General features: G+C 24.0%; 1 protein-coding gene across 3 annotated transcripts in view; it reads right to left on the bottom strand.

Annotated features, from left to right (window-relative positions):
• The window catches only part of LOC117178783 (laccase-like), a 72,429-nt gene that overhangs the window by 40,898 nt on the left and 12,584 nt on the right, over positions 1 to 18,947 (bottom strand). Inside the window, exons 1-2 of one of the 3 annotated variants that reach the window (XM_033370255.1) lie at positions 5,017 to 5,079; positions 858 to 980 (exon numbers count right to left, since the gene is read on the bottom strand). The exons of 1 other annotated variant lie outside the window; for it this stretch is intronic. The gene's annotated coding sequence lies outside the window, so the exon portion shown is untranslated. Of the gene's footprint in view, positions 1 to 857; positions 981 to 5,016; positions 5,128 to 18,947 lie in introns of those variants that run through there. One more of the 3 variants, XM_033370256.1, reaches the window with a different exon arrangement.

Below are 18,947 nucleotides of genomic sequence, written 5' to 3'. Positions count from 1 at the left end.
ACCACATACTAGAAATTTAAACCAAAGATTCCAATTTTAACGCAAATAATAAAGCATGGAAAAAATTAATTTTCAAACCAGAATATTAATTCTGTAACAAAAAGTTAATTATTAACAAAAATTTAATCAACGACATACTAATTAAATGTTTTTCAACAATAATTACTTTTCAGTTAAAATAAATAATCTTCACATTCAATAATTAATCTTCAGTTCTAATAAGTAATTTTTAATTAAAATTAAACGCTTTTTCAAAAAAATGATAAAATTTTTTAATCAAATAGTAGAGATTTGAACCGAAGAGATAAATTTGTAACTAAAATTATAAACCTCAAACAAAAACTAAAATTAATTCTTAACAAAAGAGTTCAAGTTTCAACCACGGAGTAAAATTTTCAGACAAAAACTTTAATTTTTATACAATAAGAATAATTTTCTAACAAGAAAGTTAATATTTAACCAAAAAGTTGCATTTTCGACTAAAAGAAATAAATTTTTAATCAGAAATGCAATAATTAAATGCTTTGTCACAATAATTAGTTTTCAGTAGCAATAATTAATTTTCAGTTACAGTAATTAATTTTTTATCCGAAACTAAACGAATTCTTAAACAAATAATTAAATTTTGAACCAAATAGTAGAAATTTAAATCAAGCGAGATGAATTCTGAACCAAAATTCTAATAGTAGACTTTTCAACCCATAAAAAAAAATTTATACAAAAATAGTTAAATTTTAATTAGTTTCTATTAATTAAATTCTCTTTAAAAGAAAATGAATGTTACTTGAAAATCGCCCCCCCCCCCTTCCCGTCCTTAATTGGTAACGTTACTTATGGACGGCCTCTTATTGACTTACTTTAAACTAATGCTGGAATATTTTTATCCATCATTTTTCTTATTCATTAAGCGTATAATAAATTCTAAGCTTAAATTTCATTTCTTGAATAATATTATTTAAAGTAATTCGAAGAAACTGTATCTAATGTAAAAAATTATCAATTGTATTAATTTTCGAAATTTTCATTAAAATATTTATAATTATGATTGTGATTTATTATTTATATTTATAATAATATTAATATCTTTTTCTTCTTTTTTTTTAATCATTAAGTGAAATTTCTATTTTCTATTTACTTTTGACTTGTAAATAGTAACTGAAAGTGAAATTTGTAAGCACTCTGTCTGTGAGAAACATTTCGTCACATATTTCATATCGATCAAAATTGTCTGTCATGCACTTTCTCGTAATTTTTTTAATACAAATTCCACTAAAGTTCAACTTTCAGCGATAAATTCATCAGAAGTATATTTTTCTATTTTGAAATGTCAAGTTTCAACAATAATAAAAATTAGTGAAATTATTTAATTTAAGTTATAAATTATTTTATAATTTCATTTCATAAAGCATATCATTTAATTGTATAAGTTGTACTTATCAATATACATCTGATAATGCTGAAACCAAAAAATAATTTTAAAATTGTTGAATTAAATAAAATAATTAATTATAACTTGCTGGACTCTTTGTTTTTATTATTTTTTCAACGTGGGACTTTTTCTCAAATGAAGTGAATTGTGAGAGAAAATTGTACTGAGTACTTTTTAAAGTATGTAATCATTCCTAATCAATTCTCAGACTCAAGTTTCTTTCACTGGTTTTCACTTTCTAAAAACATTTTAAAAATGTTATTTTTAAACATAAAGTTGCGTAATTGGCGAAACATTTAAAAAGAACGATTTTGAACTATGCATAAATACAAATGATAGGTCTAATTTTTATTTAAAAAGAAAATAAATCTTTGTATTATGTAAAGTAATATGAAAGTATAATCTTGATTTTTTTTTAATAATTCTGATTTTCGCTTTTTTTTAATATTCAGAAAAGATTTTTTCGTCTTTGATTTATTTGGGAATTTTTATTTAAAAAGATTTGTTTTTATAATAAATTGTTTAGATCTTTTTTTAGAAACTTCAAATTTTCTTTTAGAATATCATATTTTCAAAATATCTATGTTGATTAGGAATGATAAAATCGGAAAGGATATAGCAGACAATGGACGACTGAATATTTTTGAAAAATAAAATTTCCGATTGATAAAATTCGCCAATAATTAAAATTTCAAAAATTCCAGACAGCAAAGTGCCGAATTATAAAATATCAGAACTAGCAAGTTGCCGAATTTAAACATTTTTTTTTTTCATAGATATTATTTATCTATTAATAATACAATAATCAAATATATTTATTGAGAAATATTTTTAATAATTAAAATGTCTAAAATCAGTGTTTGAATTCAAAATAATAGTAATTTGAACAATTTATTTCTAGGTGAAAATTTGTTTCAGTTAATGTTATTTTAAATTCAAAGAACAATCGTAGAAACTTTAAACAGTGAAATCATTTTTTCTTCAATCAAAATATTTAATTCTTTTTTTTTTGAATAAATAAATAATATTTATGAAGCAAAAAATGTTATTGTTTAAATTCAAGAATTTTCTAGTTCGGATATATTATGATTCAGCAACTTTCTGTGACGAATTTTATTATATAGGAATTTTTCAATTCGTAAAGCTGATAATTGAGCAATTTTATTATTTGGAAATTTGATTTTTTGGGTGAAAATAGGAAAATTCCTGAATAACAACATTCCAGAAATATAAAATTCCCTAATTATAAAATTCTCGAATTATAAAATATCCGAACTAGAAAATTCCAAAATTATAAAATTCCCGAATTTAGGCTTTTACATTTTTGAGACAACTGAAAAATTGCAAAAAATAAAATTCCCTAATGATAAAATTTTCTGAAAAGAAAGTTTCTAAATAATGAAATTCCCAAATTGGAAAATTCCTGGTTCCCAAATTTTTAAATTCCTAAATATAAATAATTTGAAAAAATTTAATAGGAATATAATTTAGATTATAATAATTGACTAATTTTATTTTTTTAAATCTTATTTCTTAAATTTAGTGATTTTATAATTTGGCAATTTTCTGCTTTCGGGATTTTTCAATCTTTCCCAATTTTTTGGGATAGCTAAAAAATCCCTAAAAATAAAATTCCCGAACCGTTTTTAATTTTGCCAAATTTTAAACTTCCCGACAGAAAATAAGGAAGTATAAAATATCTAAACAAGGAAATTCCCGAATTTAAACAATTTTAGAAAATATATAAATTTTATTTAGTTATTGTAAATACAATAATCAAATCTTTTTATTGAAAAAAAAATTATTTTTAATGTTAAAAGTTTCTAAAATTATTTTTTTAATTAAAAATAACTATAATGGGAAAAAGTTTCGTCCAGAAATATATATTTTTTAATTATTGTTAATTTAAATTCAAATAATAATTTGAGCAACTTTAAACATTTAAGATCATTTATTTTTTTGAAACATTTCATAATTGTATTTTTAATAAATAAGTAATATTTATAAGAAAATTAAAATGGTTTAAATTCGAGAATTTTCTAATGTGGATATTTTATAATTCGGGAATTTTTTAATTAGAAATATTAAAAACTGATTGAGGAACTTTCCAAATCGGGCATTTTTTTATTCGTTAATTTTAATATTCAGGAATTTTATTACATATTTGTAAAATTTTCAATTCGAGAATTTCAGACTGTCTGGAATTTTATTTTTCGGAATTTTTCAGTCGTCTTATTTTTTATATATAAATTAGATTATTATGATTAAAATTAAATTACAGTTAAAATTCCCGGCACTGTACAATTTCCGGATAATGAAATTTTCGAATTAAAAACTCCCTATGAATAATAAAATTCCCGAATTATAAAATATCCGAGCTAGAAAATTCTCAAATGGAAACAATTACATTTGTTTATCAAAACTATTTATTAAAAATACAATAATTAAATATATTAATAGAAAAAATAGTTTTAATGTTTAAAGTCTCTAAAATTATTATTTGAGTTTAAAATTACAATAAATGAAAATAATTTGTATTTAAAAATATATTTAATTATTGTATTTTTAATGAATGAATAATATTGATATAAAACTTTAGAATTTTTTAAATCGGTAATTTAATAATATAGATATTTTCGGTCGGGAATCTTTCAATTCGGGAATATTACTGTCTCGGGAATTTTATTTTTTGGTATTTTTTAGTCGTCTCTATAATTCGGAAGTTTTCCAATTCGGTAATATTATAAACTTTTTGAGAATTTTATATATAATTCCGCAATTTTATTTTTTGGAAATTTCATAATTCGAGAAATTGACTATCGCAAAATTTCTAATGCGGTAATTTTACAGTACCCGGAATTTTATTTTTCGGGATTTTTCACTCGTGCGCAGAAAATATTTATGCATCACAGAATCCTGATTTCGAACTTTAATAATTAATTTTCCTCCTATGTCACAAACTTGAAATTTCTAATAAAAATTCCTTTTCTCAAGCATTATGGTTTCACATTTTCTAGCACTCTTTCACCGATTCACTGAATAGAAAGCTTGAAAAATCACTCAATTAATATTGTATATAAATCACAATCATACAACTAGAAATATCTGTTACATTACTGTCACTTTTTTTTTATTAGTGAATATAATTCAGAACGTTTTCTTTTAATTTTTTACAGTCGTGAAAATTAGGAAAAAAATTAAATTTAAATATTTAAAACCAGTATTATAAAACAAAATTTGATCAAGAATCACTCTTCGCTGAAAATTTCTTAATATCTTCACTAAACTTCACTAAAGAATTTTTTTTAATTAAAAAAAAAGTTGTCAAATATTGACGACCGATATTTTAGAAATCACTTCTTTAAACACGATTACGGATCCAAACCGTAAGTTTAGACTTAATCCTAACTATCCAAAACTCTCATTTAAAACAGAAAAGTATTGGATAAATGTGTAAAATAATTGAATCAGATAACAAAATAATCTAAATTATAAAAAAAGGTTTTAGAAGAAACTTAAATGGACAAAAAAAGAAATAAAAATGTTAGGTGTTATGACACGACCGGCGTTCAGACACGTGGACCTACGCAAAAGTCATGGGCACTCTGCTCGTAACCAGAGCGCTTCCGCACTCTCACTTTCGCTACCGAGGGACCACTGACGAATTTTCCGAAACAAGTCTGAGTTCTGGTTCTGAGTTGTCGGTCTAGCGCCCCCATTAGGGGTTCAGTGTTACAAAGTCGGGGCCCGAACCAGGGACCCTTCCCCCACCACCCAGCACGTTAATGTTTCTTTGTCTGACTCTCCTATCTATCTCTCCGCCTGTCTGGCTCTCCGCTCCGCATGGTTCCCCCGCCCCACTCTCCGCAACTGAGAGCACGTACCATAGGAGACTTGGTTCCTCCGCCCATTTCTCCGCCAATAGGAGACGTAGCCTAGGAGCACGTACTTACACAATATGTGTCAGTCTTCGAGCAGTGAAAGTTTCTTGTTAAAGACCACTGGCCCACACCACCAAGCTCCACAGACACTTTCATTCGCGCGACCTTTCACTTTTTTATTTTCAGGTTATGCGATGATGTTAGTGCTGGACCAGCGATTTTGCTTTCGCTTTAATCCTAAAGTCTTGCTAGGAATTACAAGTTCCCTGGCGAAAGTTTCCGATAGGAAGCCATTCCGGCTCAATCTGAACTAATCAGAACCAATATGATGCAATTTTTAATAATTCAATTTTTATCGTTATGGAATCTGCTTAAGTCATTTGGAATCGTTGGGTAGTAACTTGTTACAAGTAACTAAATTACTGAAATATTACATTATTTGTAACTTTTCGGGTAACTATGTTACAGTTTTAAAAAGTAAGTCTTAACATAACTTTGTTACTATTTTAAAAAGTAACTTGTAACGTAATTTAGTTATGATTTTTGCAGTAACATGGAACTTTAGTTTATGTTACTTTAAAGTTACTTTGTGTTTTTATCTCCTATAAAAAGAGGTTTGTGGTTCAGTTGTGAAAATTAGAAAATAAATCTCTTTTGACTGAGGATTTAGCTATTTTTTTTTAAATCGTCTTTTTTGGTTCCATTCAACAATGATTGATTACAAATTAATTTTTTTTTGTTTGAAATAATATTAACTAAAATTATCTTTTTTGTCAAAAATTCATCTGTATTGGTTAAAAATTAACTTTTTTCTTGGATATTCAAATCTTTTGTTGCAAATTTGGCTTCTTTGTTTGAAAAATTAACTGCTTGATTGTAAGTTGAACTACTTTCTTAAAAATTTAGTTGTTTAGTTAAATATTTATAATTTTAGTTGAAAATTCATCTTTGGTTAAGAATTTAACTATTTTTTTCAAATTTATTTTTATTTTAGGTAGAAAATTCAAACATTTTGATAGAAAATACAACTATTTGGTTGAAAATTAACTTTTTTTATTCAAAGTTTTTAATTTCAAATTGAAATCTATTTTGGTTGCAAGTTTTAACTACTTGGGTTCAAATTCCTGTATTTTGTTAAAAATTAGACTATTTTGGTTAAAAATTAAACTATTTTCTTTGAGATTTTGTTTTATTAACTCTCGTGTAAAAAAATCAAATATTCGGGTTGAAAATAAAACTATTTTGTACAAAGAATTTTCTTCTTCGTTTAAAAGTGCAACAATTCAGTGAATTTTTTTTTGTCCTTGTTTCAAAATTTAACTCTTTTGGCTAAAAACTACCATTTATTTTGGTTTGAAAAGTCAACTGTTTTGTTAAAAATTTCTGTTCTTTTTTGTTCAAAATTTATTTCCCAGCCTAAAATTCAACTATTCCAGTTGACGATTCGTCATTTTAGTTGAAAATTCATCACTTTCGTTGCAAATTTGATTACGTTCTTTAAAATTTGTTTTTTATTTGATTACAATTTACCTTTTTTGTTAAAAACTCGTATTTTTAATTTGAAAATAGAACTATTTTGTAGAAAATTAGTCTTTTTGGTTTGAAAATTCAACAAATTAGAGAACATTTTTTTTCTTTCTTGGTTCAAAATTCGGCTTTTTCATATCAAAATTAATTTTTTTTTGGTAAAAAAATTTAATTTATTTTTGTTGAAAATGAACTTTTTTTTTTGAAAAATTCCAATTTGATTAAAAATTAAACTATATTTATGAAAAATTAACTGTTTAGTAGAAAATTAAATATTTTGGTTGAAAATTAAGATTTTTTGTTGAAAATCCAACTATTTAGTTAAGAATTAAACTATTTTTATACAAATTTAACTTTTTGATAGAAAATTAACTTTTTTGTTGAAAAATTATATTTTTGGGTTGAAAATTTAACTGTTTGGTAGATAAATCTTTAAATTCAGCGTCAAGCCATTTTCATTGCTGAAATCTTTAACATTTTTTTAGGTAAACTTTCAGTGCAACGGTTTTTTAAGTTATTTTATTTTTTTAAGTTTAATTATGTAATTATAGCGAGAAATCGTAAATGTATCTTATAAGAAAAATTTCGCTAGCTGGAACTCTCCGTGGCTAACTTGGTGGAGTAGTCCGGCAAGCGATAGGTCATGGGTTCGAATCCCAGCGGAGTTGAAACAATATTTTTATTTTATTTTTAATTTTTACTTTTATTTTATTCATTGCGTTTTATAAATATTATATAAGCTCGTTATGCGCAACATTTGATACCTTCTTGAAAATACCTGCCGGCTAAAAAACAACTTCCCGATTATTTCTATAAAGTAAACACTTTCCAAAATTCTAGGATGGCCAGATTTGGTAAGCATTATTATGTAAGAGCAGGTAGAAAATGTGCCGTTTAGCATAAGCGGAACGTGCTATCCCCTATTGAAAGAGATTTATTTACCATCTCATCAGTCCATCTTCAATCTGAACGGATTGCTACTATGTTAGAGAACTAACTTTTACTTTCTATTATTGCAAAATTTCGGGGACCATGAAATGAAAGTAGTGAAAGGGCACTAAGTGTATTAATATGCGTTTTGCTTCAATCATTTTTTTTAAGATGAAAAAAGTAAAAGTATGGTGAATTGTGGAATAACACTTCAATCATTTTGTGTAAAAAAAATGTTACAAAAAGTTCACAATTAGAATTAGATCAATGATTTATATAGGAGCGGCAGATTAATTTAAATGATCTCTACCCAGAAAGATATTTTTTTTAATATTTGTTAATTATTTCAACGTTCAATTAAGCAGTTGAATTAAAAAAAAATGTCAATCCAAAAATTGACTTTCCCAAAAATAGTTAACTTTTTTTTACGAAGGAGAAACCAACTGAATATTTAATGAAATATTAAAATTTTCAACTAAAAAAATTTAATTTTTAAACCAGATTAATTTTCTACAGAAAAAGACGAATGATCAAGAATAACAAAAATTAATTTTCAACCAAATAGTTAAATTTTGTACCCGAAAGGATGAATTTTCAACAAAACCAGTGAATTTAAAAAAAAAATAAATTAATTTCACAAATTTATTTTATTTTTTTACAAATTGAATTTTTTAATAAATAATTTAATTTTCAGCCAAATACATTACTTTTGAATCAATATGAATTTTTTGCAGAAAACGGTGAATTTTGAAAGAAATACCTACATTTTTAGCTAAGTATTTTAATTTTCAAATAAAAAAATATAAATTTCCAAACAATAATTATTTTTTGACAAGAATAATAAAATTTTCAACAAAAACGATGAGGTTTCAAAAACAAAAATTAGCGTCACAAAATTTCTTTTTCTTTTTAATGTAGAAAATATTGGAATTTTCAACTGAATAATGAACTTTTCAAACAAGAATAATTTTTTATCGAAAATAAAGCGAATTTTAAAAAACAAAAAAAGTAATTATAAGCCAAATAGTTAAATTTTATACCCAAAGACGAATAAAAAAAAACGCTGAATTTTCAACCAAAAAATGGATTTCCCATTCTTCATTTTTTTTAAACGTATGAACTAATTGAATTTACAACTATATAATTAAATTTTTAATCAAGATTAATTGTCTACCAAAAAAGGCAAATTTTCAATAAAACAAGTGAATTTTTAACCAAAGAATTAGATTCACCGAATATTTTTTTTACAACGTTAAATCTAATTTAATATTGAACTAAATAATTTAATTTTCAACCCAATTCACAACTTTTCAACGAAGATTAATTTTCTACAGAAAAAGACGAATTTTCAATAAAATAGATACATTTTTAACTAAGTAATAGAATTTTCAACTAGAAAAGATCAAATTTGACCAATAATTAATTTTTTATAAAAAGAAAAGAATTTTTAGCATAAACGGTAAATTAAAAAAAATTACTGTTACAAATTTTTCATTTATTTATAACCTGAAACTAATTGAATTTTGAACTAAATAATTAAATTTTCAATAAAAAAAACATGATCTTTCAACTAAGATTAATTTTCTACTGGAAAGGACGAATTTTTAACAAAATTCATAAATTGAAAACCCATTAATTGAGTATTCAACTAAAATAGATAAATTCACGGTAAAAAATAAAATAAGTCAAATTTTTAAAAAATAAGTTAAATTTTCAAGCACGAAGATTAATTCTCGAAAAACAAAGACAAAATTTCAATAAACTAAATTATTTTTTAAACAAATATTTAAATTTTTAACAACATAGTAGAGTTTTTGACCAAAAAGATGAATTTTCAAGCTTTCACCACGTAGTTAAATTTTTAAATAAAAATGAGTTTCAAAACAACGAAGATTAATTTTTCACCAAAAAGACAATTTTTGAACAAAACCGTAAAATTTTCAAAAAAAATAAATAATAACTCATAATATTATTATTTTTTTGCAAAGAAGAAACTAATAAAATTTTCAACTAAAATTAAGAAATTTTAACCAGAAAAATTATTTCTTAACAAAGTAGATCAATTTTCAAAAAAATAGTTGAATTTTAACTAAAAACGAAATACTTAAATTTTTAATTTACAAGTTAATTTTCAACAACAAAAAAACGAATGTGCAAAAAAATGAAACGGTTAAATGTTTTGTTACAAAATTAATTTGTAAACAAAACCAAAAACCAATTTTCGGCAAAACAGTTAAATTTTTGCCGAATTCACTTTCAACTAAAATCAAAAATATTCAAAGAGAAAAATTAATTTTCAAATAAAAAAGTAACGAATTTTTAAGAAAATTCTGAAATTTTTGACCAAAAAAGTTCGTTCTTCAAAGATAAAGATTAATTCTCCAAAAAGGCCAATTTTTTAAGAAATAAATATAGATTTGCAACCAAACAGTTAAATTTTCCAAGAAATAATTAGGTTTTGGACGAAAGAGTTGAAGTTTCAAGACATACTCTTAATCTTATAAAAAAATTCATTGAAAACGTATATTCTTAGTTGGAAATTCAACTATTTGTTTAAAAATTCCTCTTTTTAGGTAAAAAAAATTGAGCCTTCTGGTAAAAAATGGAATATTTTGTTAAATGCTCAATTGCTTTGATAAAAATTCAAACATTTTGTTAAAGACGTATTTTTTTATTGAAAATTCAACTATTGTGCTGAGAATTCATCTTTTTGGGGCGAATTCAACAGTTTTTTATTTAAACTTAAAATATTTTTGTCCATATTTATATAACATATACATATCATTATTACCTGTTTTATTGTGAATTATATTTTGTTGTTGTTGAAGATTCATAATTTTTGTTGAAAATTCTACTATTTGGTCGTAAACTAATTTTTTTGTAAAAAATTAATATTTTGTGATGGGAAATTTAACTGTTTTGTAAATAAAATTCATTTTTGTTTTCAAGATTCATCATTTTTGTTAAAAATTCTATTTGCTAGTAAACTAATTCTTTTTGTATTGAAAATTCATAGTTTGATTACAAATTCTACTATTTTGTAAAACATTAAACTGATTAGTTAGAAATTACACTTTCTCTTGGAAATTTAACTATTTTGTTGCAAATTCGTTTTTTGTTTAAGAATTTTTTATTTGTATGTTAAATATTTAACTATTTGGTTAAAGGTCTAAAATTTTCAACTCGAAAATTAATTTTTAACCAAATAGTTGAATTACAAACCAAAGAGGATGATTCTTTTCAAAAGCTTGTTAAATTTTTAAGACAAAATGACGACTTTTGTACAAAATAGATCAATTTTAAACTAAAAATTAAAATTTAAACTAAAAAAAAGAATTTTATAAAAATAGTTATATTTTCTAACAAAGAGATGAATCTTCAATAAAATTATTAAATTTTTAACCTGAAAATATGAATTACTACCGAAAAATTTATTAGTTGATATTTCAAACAAAAAATATTTTTATTTTCAAACCACAAACAGTTAAATTCAATATGAATTACGAAATTTTAATAAAATAGATCAATTTTGAGAATTAAAATTTTTTAAAATAAAATAATTCAATTGTAAATCAAAACGATGCATTGTCAAACTAAATGAAAGACTCTTCAAATGAAAAATATTCTTTAGTCAAAAAAGAAAATTATTTTTCATTAAATTGTTGAATTTTCAAGTCAAAAAGACGAATTTTTAATAAAATCGAAAATGAAATATAGTCACATTTTCAGTTTGAAAAATTTAATTATGAATTTAAAACGTGAAATTTTCAACCACATTATTTGAATTATTAACAAAATATTATTTTAGTTGATAGTTCAACCAAAAAATAGTTTTTGAAATTAACAAAATATATATAAACGAAACAATAAGACGAATTTTTGACAAAATAGTTAAATTTTCAACCAAAGAGATGCATTTTCGAATAAATTGATGAATGTTTAACAAACAAAAAAAACGTAACATTTTCAAAAAAACAATTACATTTTCAATCAAATTTTTAAACAATAAATATTCTGCAGTTAAGAGAAAAAATCTCAACCAAATTGTTGAATTTTTCAAACAGAAAGACGAATTTCTAACCTAAAATATGAAATATCAACAAGAAGGTTTATTATTAATGAAAAATTTAATTTTGAACCAAATAGCTCAATTTAAACAAAAATGATTATTTTACCAAATTTGTTAAATTTCCAAGCGAAATAGAGACAGAAGAGATTTCCATAAAATAGTTCAATTTTCAACTAAAGAGAAGAATTTGGATACCAAAAGCAAGAATTTTCAAAAAAGAAAGATTTTTCAAACAAGAAAGATTTTTCAGACATCCAAATTGTTGAGTTTTCAAGTCGAAAAGACGAATTTTTAACCCAAAATTATACATTTTCTATAAAAAAAAAGTTGAAATTTTAACACGAAAATATAAATCAATATCGAAAATTGTATTAGTTGATAATTCAACCAAAAAATATTATTTTTAAATAATAAAAAAATATAATTTAACCAAAAAATCGTAATTTTAACAAAATAGTTAAATTTTCAACCAAAGAGATGATTTTTCAAATGAAATTGATGAATCTTTTTGCAAAAAAAAATTTAACGAAATAATCAAATTCATTAATCATATGAGATGAATTTTTGAACAGAAATAAGTACTTTTCAACCAAGAAATATTCTCCAATCGGGTAAGAAAAAAGTCTTAACCGAATTGTTAAATTTTTAACTCAAAAAGACATATTTTTGACAAAAATATTATATATCTAAAAAAAATTTAATTTTCAACCGAAAAACTAATTTTCAACTCAAAAGTTGAATAGCAAACCGAAAAGGCTGGTGTTTTCAAAAATATTAAATTTCTAAGGCACTAACTGTATAATTATCAGATAAAATCCTAAGATTGGAAAGTTTGATTTATTTAAAAACCGTTGGAACTGCAAATTTCCTTCATAATCGTTACAGTAAATACATGTTTGATCCAGTATGAAAGATAAAGTAGATAATCTCGTTTTTGGTCAGCCTTCTTCTGTACCCACTTACAAGTAAAGTAAATAGACCATTAAATTTACATTCGAAAGTTCCGATTATTTGAAATCGATATGAATATTAATCCTCAATTTTAGAAAAAGATAACTAAAAGTAAATTACTTTTCTAATGCGAAATAACTTTGTTTGAAATTTCTAGATTCAATATTGGCTTAAAATTTTTTAATAAAATATAAAAAAGTATGAATATTATATTACAATATTGAATCTCACTGAATTATCAGCTGAAGAGTTTAATTTATTACCTAAAAAGATTTCTTTTAAACAAAATAGTTCCATTTTAAACAAAAAATATAAATTTTCAACAAAAGAAGTAAGATTCAATTTGTAACTGCAAAAATACGGATTTTCAACGAAACAGTTCAATTTTTCAACAAAAAAAATATTACCTGTTAGCCAAATAATTAAATTTTGAACAAAACAATACAATTTTCAACAATAATTTACTTTTAAGATGAGTAATTAAATTTTCAACTAAAAAAGATCAATTTTCAACTAAAATATATTAATTTTCAACCAAAAATGGAATAGTTGAATTGTCAAAAAAAGAAATTAATTTTCAGCTAAAAAAGTACGATTTTTTTCAACAAAATAGTCCAATTTTAAACAAGAAAATTCAATTTTTTAGTAATAGCTAATATTTTAACTAAAAAAGAATTTTCAAAAAACAGTTAAGTTTTCTAACAAAAAAGATTAATATTAAACCACTTCTTTGTATTTTCAACCAAAAATAAAATTCTCAACCTAGTAATTTAATTTTTAACTAAACAGTTAAATTTTCAAGCAAAGAAGATTTTGAACCAAAAATGAAATAGGTTAATTTTCAATTTAAAAAATTAATGTTTAACAGAAACCAGTATTTTTAAATAGTGGTATTATCAAATATATAAACAGGAATTTTTTAAAAAAGAGATTAACTTTCTTCTGAAAAATATGAATTCACAACCAAATAGTTGAATGTTCAACTAAAAACGATTAATTTGCAATGAAAATATAATAATTAAATTTTCAGTTAAAAAATTAATTTTTAACAATAAAGACTAATTTAAAAACTCCTTAGATCTTCGACTAAGAAATGAAGTTTTAACAAAGCCTTTCAACTTTAAGCCAAAAAATTAAATATTTAAGCAATAAGATTAATTTTCTACAAAAAAAAAAGATTTTTCAACAAAAAACGTGAATTTTCAACTAAAATAAATTTCTTTATAAAATAGTTAACATTTTAAACCAAAAAATTAATTTTTGATAAAAACGTTCTGCTTTCAATGAAGTAGTAGTAGCATTTTCAACCAAGAAGATTAATTTCCTACCAAAAAATACGATTTTTCAATTCTGCATATGAATTTTCAACCAAAAAGGTAATTTTCAATCAAATAATTGTATTTTTTAAAAAAATAATAAACAAGAAAACTAATTTAAACCAAGCAGATAAATTTACAAACAATCAGATTAAGTTTCTACAGAAAAATTAAATTGTTAAATGAACATAACAAATTTTTTTACTAAAAATTACATAGTTATATTTTAAGTTAGAAAAACTAATTTTCATAAAAATGTCTTAATGAAAAAATAGTCAGGTTATAACCAGTAAAATTAATTTTGAAAAAAAACGTTTAACTTCGAATAAGTTTCAACCAAATAATTAAATTTTCAACCAAAGAGATGAGTTTTCAAATAAATTGATGAATCTTTATCCAAAAAAAACACTTTCAATAAATTAATTAAATTTTCAATCAAAACATATGATTGTTCAAAGAAAAAATTATTCTGCAGTCAAGTAAGAAAAAAAATTTCAACCAAATTGTTGAATTTTTTAAACAAAAAGACGAATTTCTAACCAAAATACGAAATGTCAACAAGAAGGTTTATCATTAATCAAAAGTTTAATTTTGATCCAAATCGTTCAATTGATACAAAAATGATGATTTTAACAAATTTGTTAAATTTTCAAGCCAAATAGATTTCAATATGAAATCAAAAATGGAATTTACAGTAAAAAAAGTTAATTATTAATAAAAAAGAAAGCGAATTTTTAACAAAATAGTTCGATTTTCCACCAAGAAGAGGAATCAACTTCTATCAAATTATTAAATTTTCAAATATAAGAGACGAATTTTCTATAAAAAAGTGGAATTTTTAACTCCAGAATTTAAATTATTAAAGACATATTGTATTAGTTGCTATTTCGAACAAAAAACATTTTTTTAAATAAACGAAAATATATGAGTAAAACAAATCAAAAGAGATTTCCATAAAAAAAGGTAAATTTTCAACCAAACAGAAGAATTTTGAAACCAAAAGAAAGAATTTGCAAATAAAAAAGATTTTTCTAACAAGAAAGATTTTTCAGACAAGTAAAAAAAACACAACCAAATTGTTGAGTTTTTGAGTCCAAAGGACGAATTTTTAATCCGAAATTATAAATTTTCAACAAAAAAGTTTATTTTCAACCAAATAGTTGAGTCACAAAACAAAAATGATTACTTTTTTTATAACTTTGTTGAACTTTAAGCTACAGAAAATGAATTTACTACAAAATAAATGAATTTTCAACTAATAAATATTAATATTCAACCAAAAATAGAATAGTTACAATTTCAGTTAAACAATTTCACTTTGACTGAGTAAAGCAAATTTTTAACAAAATAGTTATATTTTCTAACACAGAGATAAATCTTCCATTAAATGGTTAAATTATCAAGTCAAAAGGTTTAACTTTCTATCAAAAAGTTGAATTTCAACACGAAAATATAAACTAATCACAAAAAAACTGTTGGTTGATAATTCAACCAAAAAATATTATTTTTAAATAATAAAAAAATATTATTTCACCAAAAAAGCGTAATTTTACCAAAATGGTTAAATTTGCAACCATGATTTTTCAACTAAATTGATGAATCTTCAATGCAAAACAAATTTAACGAAATAATCAAATTTATTAATCATATGAGATGAATTTTTGAACAGAAATAAGGAATTTTCAAAGAAGAAATATTCTCCATTCTAGTAAGAAAAAAATCTTAACCGAATTGTTGAATTTTTAACACAAAAAGACATATTTTTGACAAAAATATTAAATATCAACAAAAAAAGTTAATTTTCAACCCAAAAATTAATTTTCAACCCAAAAGTGAAATAGCAAACCGAAAAGGTTGGTGTTTTTAAAAATATAAGATTTATAACGCACAATCTGTATAATTATCATATATAATAGTAAGATTAGAAAGTTCGATTTAATTAAAAACCGTTGGAACTGCAAATTTCCTTCATAATCGTTACAGTAAATACATGTTTGATCCAGTTTGAAAGATAAAGTAGATAATGTCGTTTTTGGTCAGCCTTCTTCTGCACCTACTTACACGAAAACCAAATAGACCATTAAATTTACATTCGAAAGTTCCGATTATTTGAAACCGATATGAATATTAATCATCAATTCTAGAGAAAAAGACTAAAAGTAAATTATTTTTCAATTTGAAATAACTCTGTTTAAAATTTCCATATTCAATATTGGCTTAACATTTTTTAAGAAAATATAAAAAGGTATAAATATTATATTACAAGTTTTAATCTCACTGAATTAGCAGCTAAATAGTTTAATTTATTTCCTTAAAATATTGTTTTTAAACAAAATAGTTCAATTTTTAACAAAAAATATATATTTTCAACATAATAGTTGTATTTTCATCTAAAAAATATCAATTTATAATCATATGGTTAAAATTTTAAATAAAATTTCAAACGGAATTTCAACAAAAAGGATCAACTTTAAAACATAGAGATGATTTTTTAACAAAAACTATGAATCTTTGACCAAAATTGGATTTTTAACACATTAGTTCCAATTTTAAGCAATTAACTGAATTTTATTAGGTAAATTTCATTCAAATAATTATCTTTTCCACACGAAAAATAATAAACAAGAAAACTAATTTAAACCAAGAAATTGAATTTCCAAACAATCGGATTAAGTTTCTACAGAAAAATTGGATTTTTAAATAAAAGTAATCAATTTTTCACCAAAAATGAAATGGTTACATTTTAAGTTAGAAAAACTGATTTTCAAGAAAAAAAGTCTTTCTAAAAAATTGTACTGGTTATAACCAGTAAAATTAATTTTGGACAAAAACGTTTAATTTCCAATAATTTTCAACCAAACAATTGAATTTTCAAGTAAAGGGTTAAATTTTCAAATAAAGAAAATCTTTTTCTACCAATAATGGAATTTTTAGATTTTAAATTGAAAATTTTAACAGGAAAAAAACAATAAAAAACAAAATAGTTCAATCTTTAACCACTAAAATAAATTTTTAACAAAGCAGTTAAATTTTTAACATAGTTATTAAATTTGCAACCACGTAGTGGAATTAATTCTGAACCAAAAATGCACTAGTAGAATTTTCAATTAAAAAGTATTATCTTCTAACCAAAACTATCTCGACTTTAGATTATTTACGGCCATGTAATGGTCATCAGATTTCTACTTTACCGACATTTTTTCGCAAAAGCATATTATTGAAAATTTTTTTGTATTTCGAAAAATTTAGGAACATACAAATCTTCTTCCTTGGTGCATTTTATATAATTTATTAAATTTCCACTCGATATTTAGGTTTGTGTGGACATAAGATGTTACAAAAAATATGTTGATAAGGTAGGAATCGAGTAACTATTACGAAGCCTTAAATAAGCAAATAATTACTCCAAGTTGGCGCCGATCGCTTAGAAGGAAGGCTTTCGTAGTTTAATGTGCTATTTTGGGTCCGTTTTCAATTTTGGGCCCTATTTCTGTTTTAGGCCATATGTGAATTTTGGTCCTATTTCTATTTGTGACCCTTTGCCTATTTTGGGCCCTATTAATACTATGGGTCCTAATTATATTGGGGTCCTATGTTTTGGCCCGTATATAAATTGTTGGTCCTATGTCTATTAAGGGTCTTTATGTCAATTTTGGATCCTATGTCTATTTTGGGGCTTTATGTAAATTTCTGATCCTGTGTCATTTCGGGGCCCTATGCCTTTTTTGAGCCCGCTGTCAATTTTGGGGGCTACATCTATTTTTTGTCACATTCTATTTGGAACACTATGTATATTTTGGATCATATTTATATTTTGAGTTCTGTTTATTTTGGACCCTATGTCTCTTTGGGGGCCTATACAAATTGCAAACCATATGCCAATTTTGGGCCATATGTCAATTTTAAACCCATATCTCTTTTTGGGCCCTATATATTTGTTAGGCCCTATAACAAATTTGAGTTTTATTGTAATTTTGTAAACCCATGTCAATTCTGGGCCCTACATCTGTTTTCGGTACTATGCTATTTTTGACCCTGTGTAAATTTCAGGCCTTATAACGATTTTGGGCCCTGTGCCAAATTTCATTCTTATGTCAATTTTGGGCCATATATTTTGTTGTACCCAATGTCTATTTTGGGCGCAATGTCTAGTTTGGAAAATTTATCTATTTTGGGCCTTATGTCCATTGTATGCCCATTTCAATTTTGGGCCCTATTTACATCTTGAGAACATATACAAATTGCAAGCCATATGTCAATTTTGAACCCAATGTGTTCTAGACACTATGGCTGTTTTAGTCCTTATGTTTAGTTCAGGTCCTAAGCCAAATTTAGGCCCTACAGTAATTTTTCAACCCATTTTAATTGTGGACCCTATATCTATTTGGGAACTATGACTTTTAGATCCTATTTCTATTTTGAAACCTATGTCTCTTTTTGGCACAATGTCTATTTTGGGCCCTATGTCTATTTTGGGTCATATGTCAATTTTTGCTCCTATGACAATTATAAGCCCTATATCGATTTTGGGTTATATTTCAATTCTAAGCCCTATGCCTGTTTTTGGTCCTATATCTAGTTTAGGTGCTATATCAAATGTTGACCCTATGATAATTTTGCGATCTATTTCATTTTGGGCCCTATATCTATTTTAAGCACTATGGCTATTTTTGATTGTATGTCTATTTTTGGCCCCATATCTATTTTAGGCCCTATAACTATTTTTGGTCCTATAATAAATTTGGGCCTTATGATCATTTTCGGGCCTATCTCCATTTTGAGTCTGTCAATTTTGGGCCATACATCGATTTTGGGCCCTATATCAAATTTGAGCTCTATTTCAA

The sequence above is a fragment of the Belonocnema kinseyi genome, chromosome 8, assembly GCF_010883055.1.
Source record: "Belonocnema kinseyi isolate 2016_QV_RU_SX_M_011 chromosome 8, B_treatae_v1, whole genome shotgun sequence".
NCBI classification, from domain to species: Eukaryota; Metazoa; Arthropoda; class Insecta; order Hymenoptera; family Cynipidae; genus Belonocnema; species Belonocnema kinseyi.
Note: the sequence above shows the minus strand (reverse complement) of the source record. Positions and strands in the feature narration are given on the sequence as shown.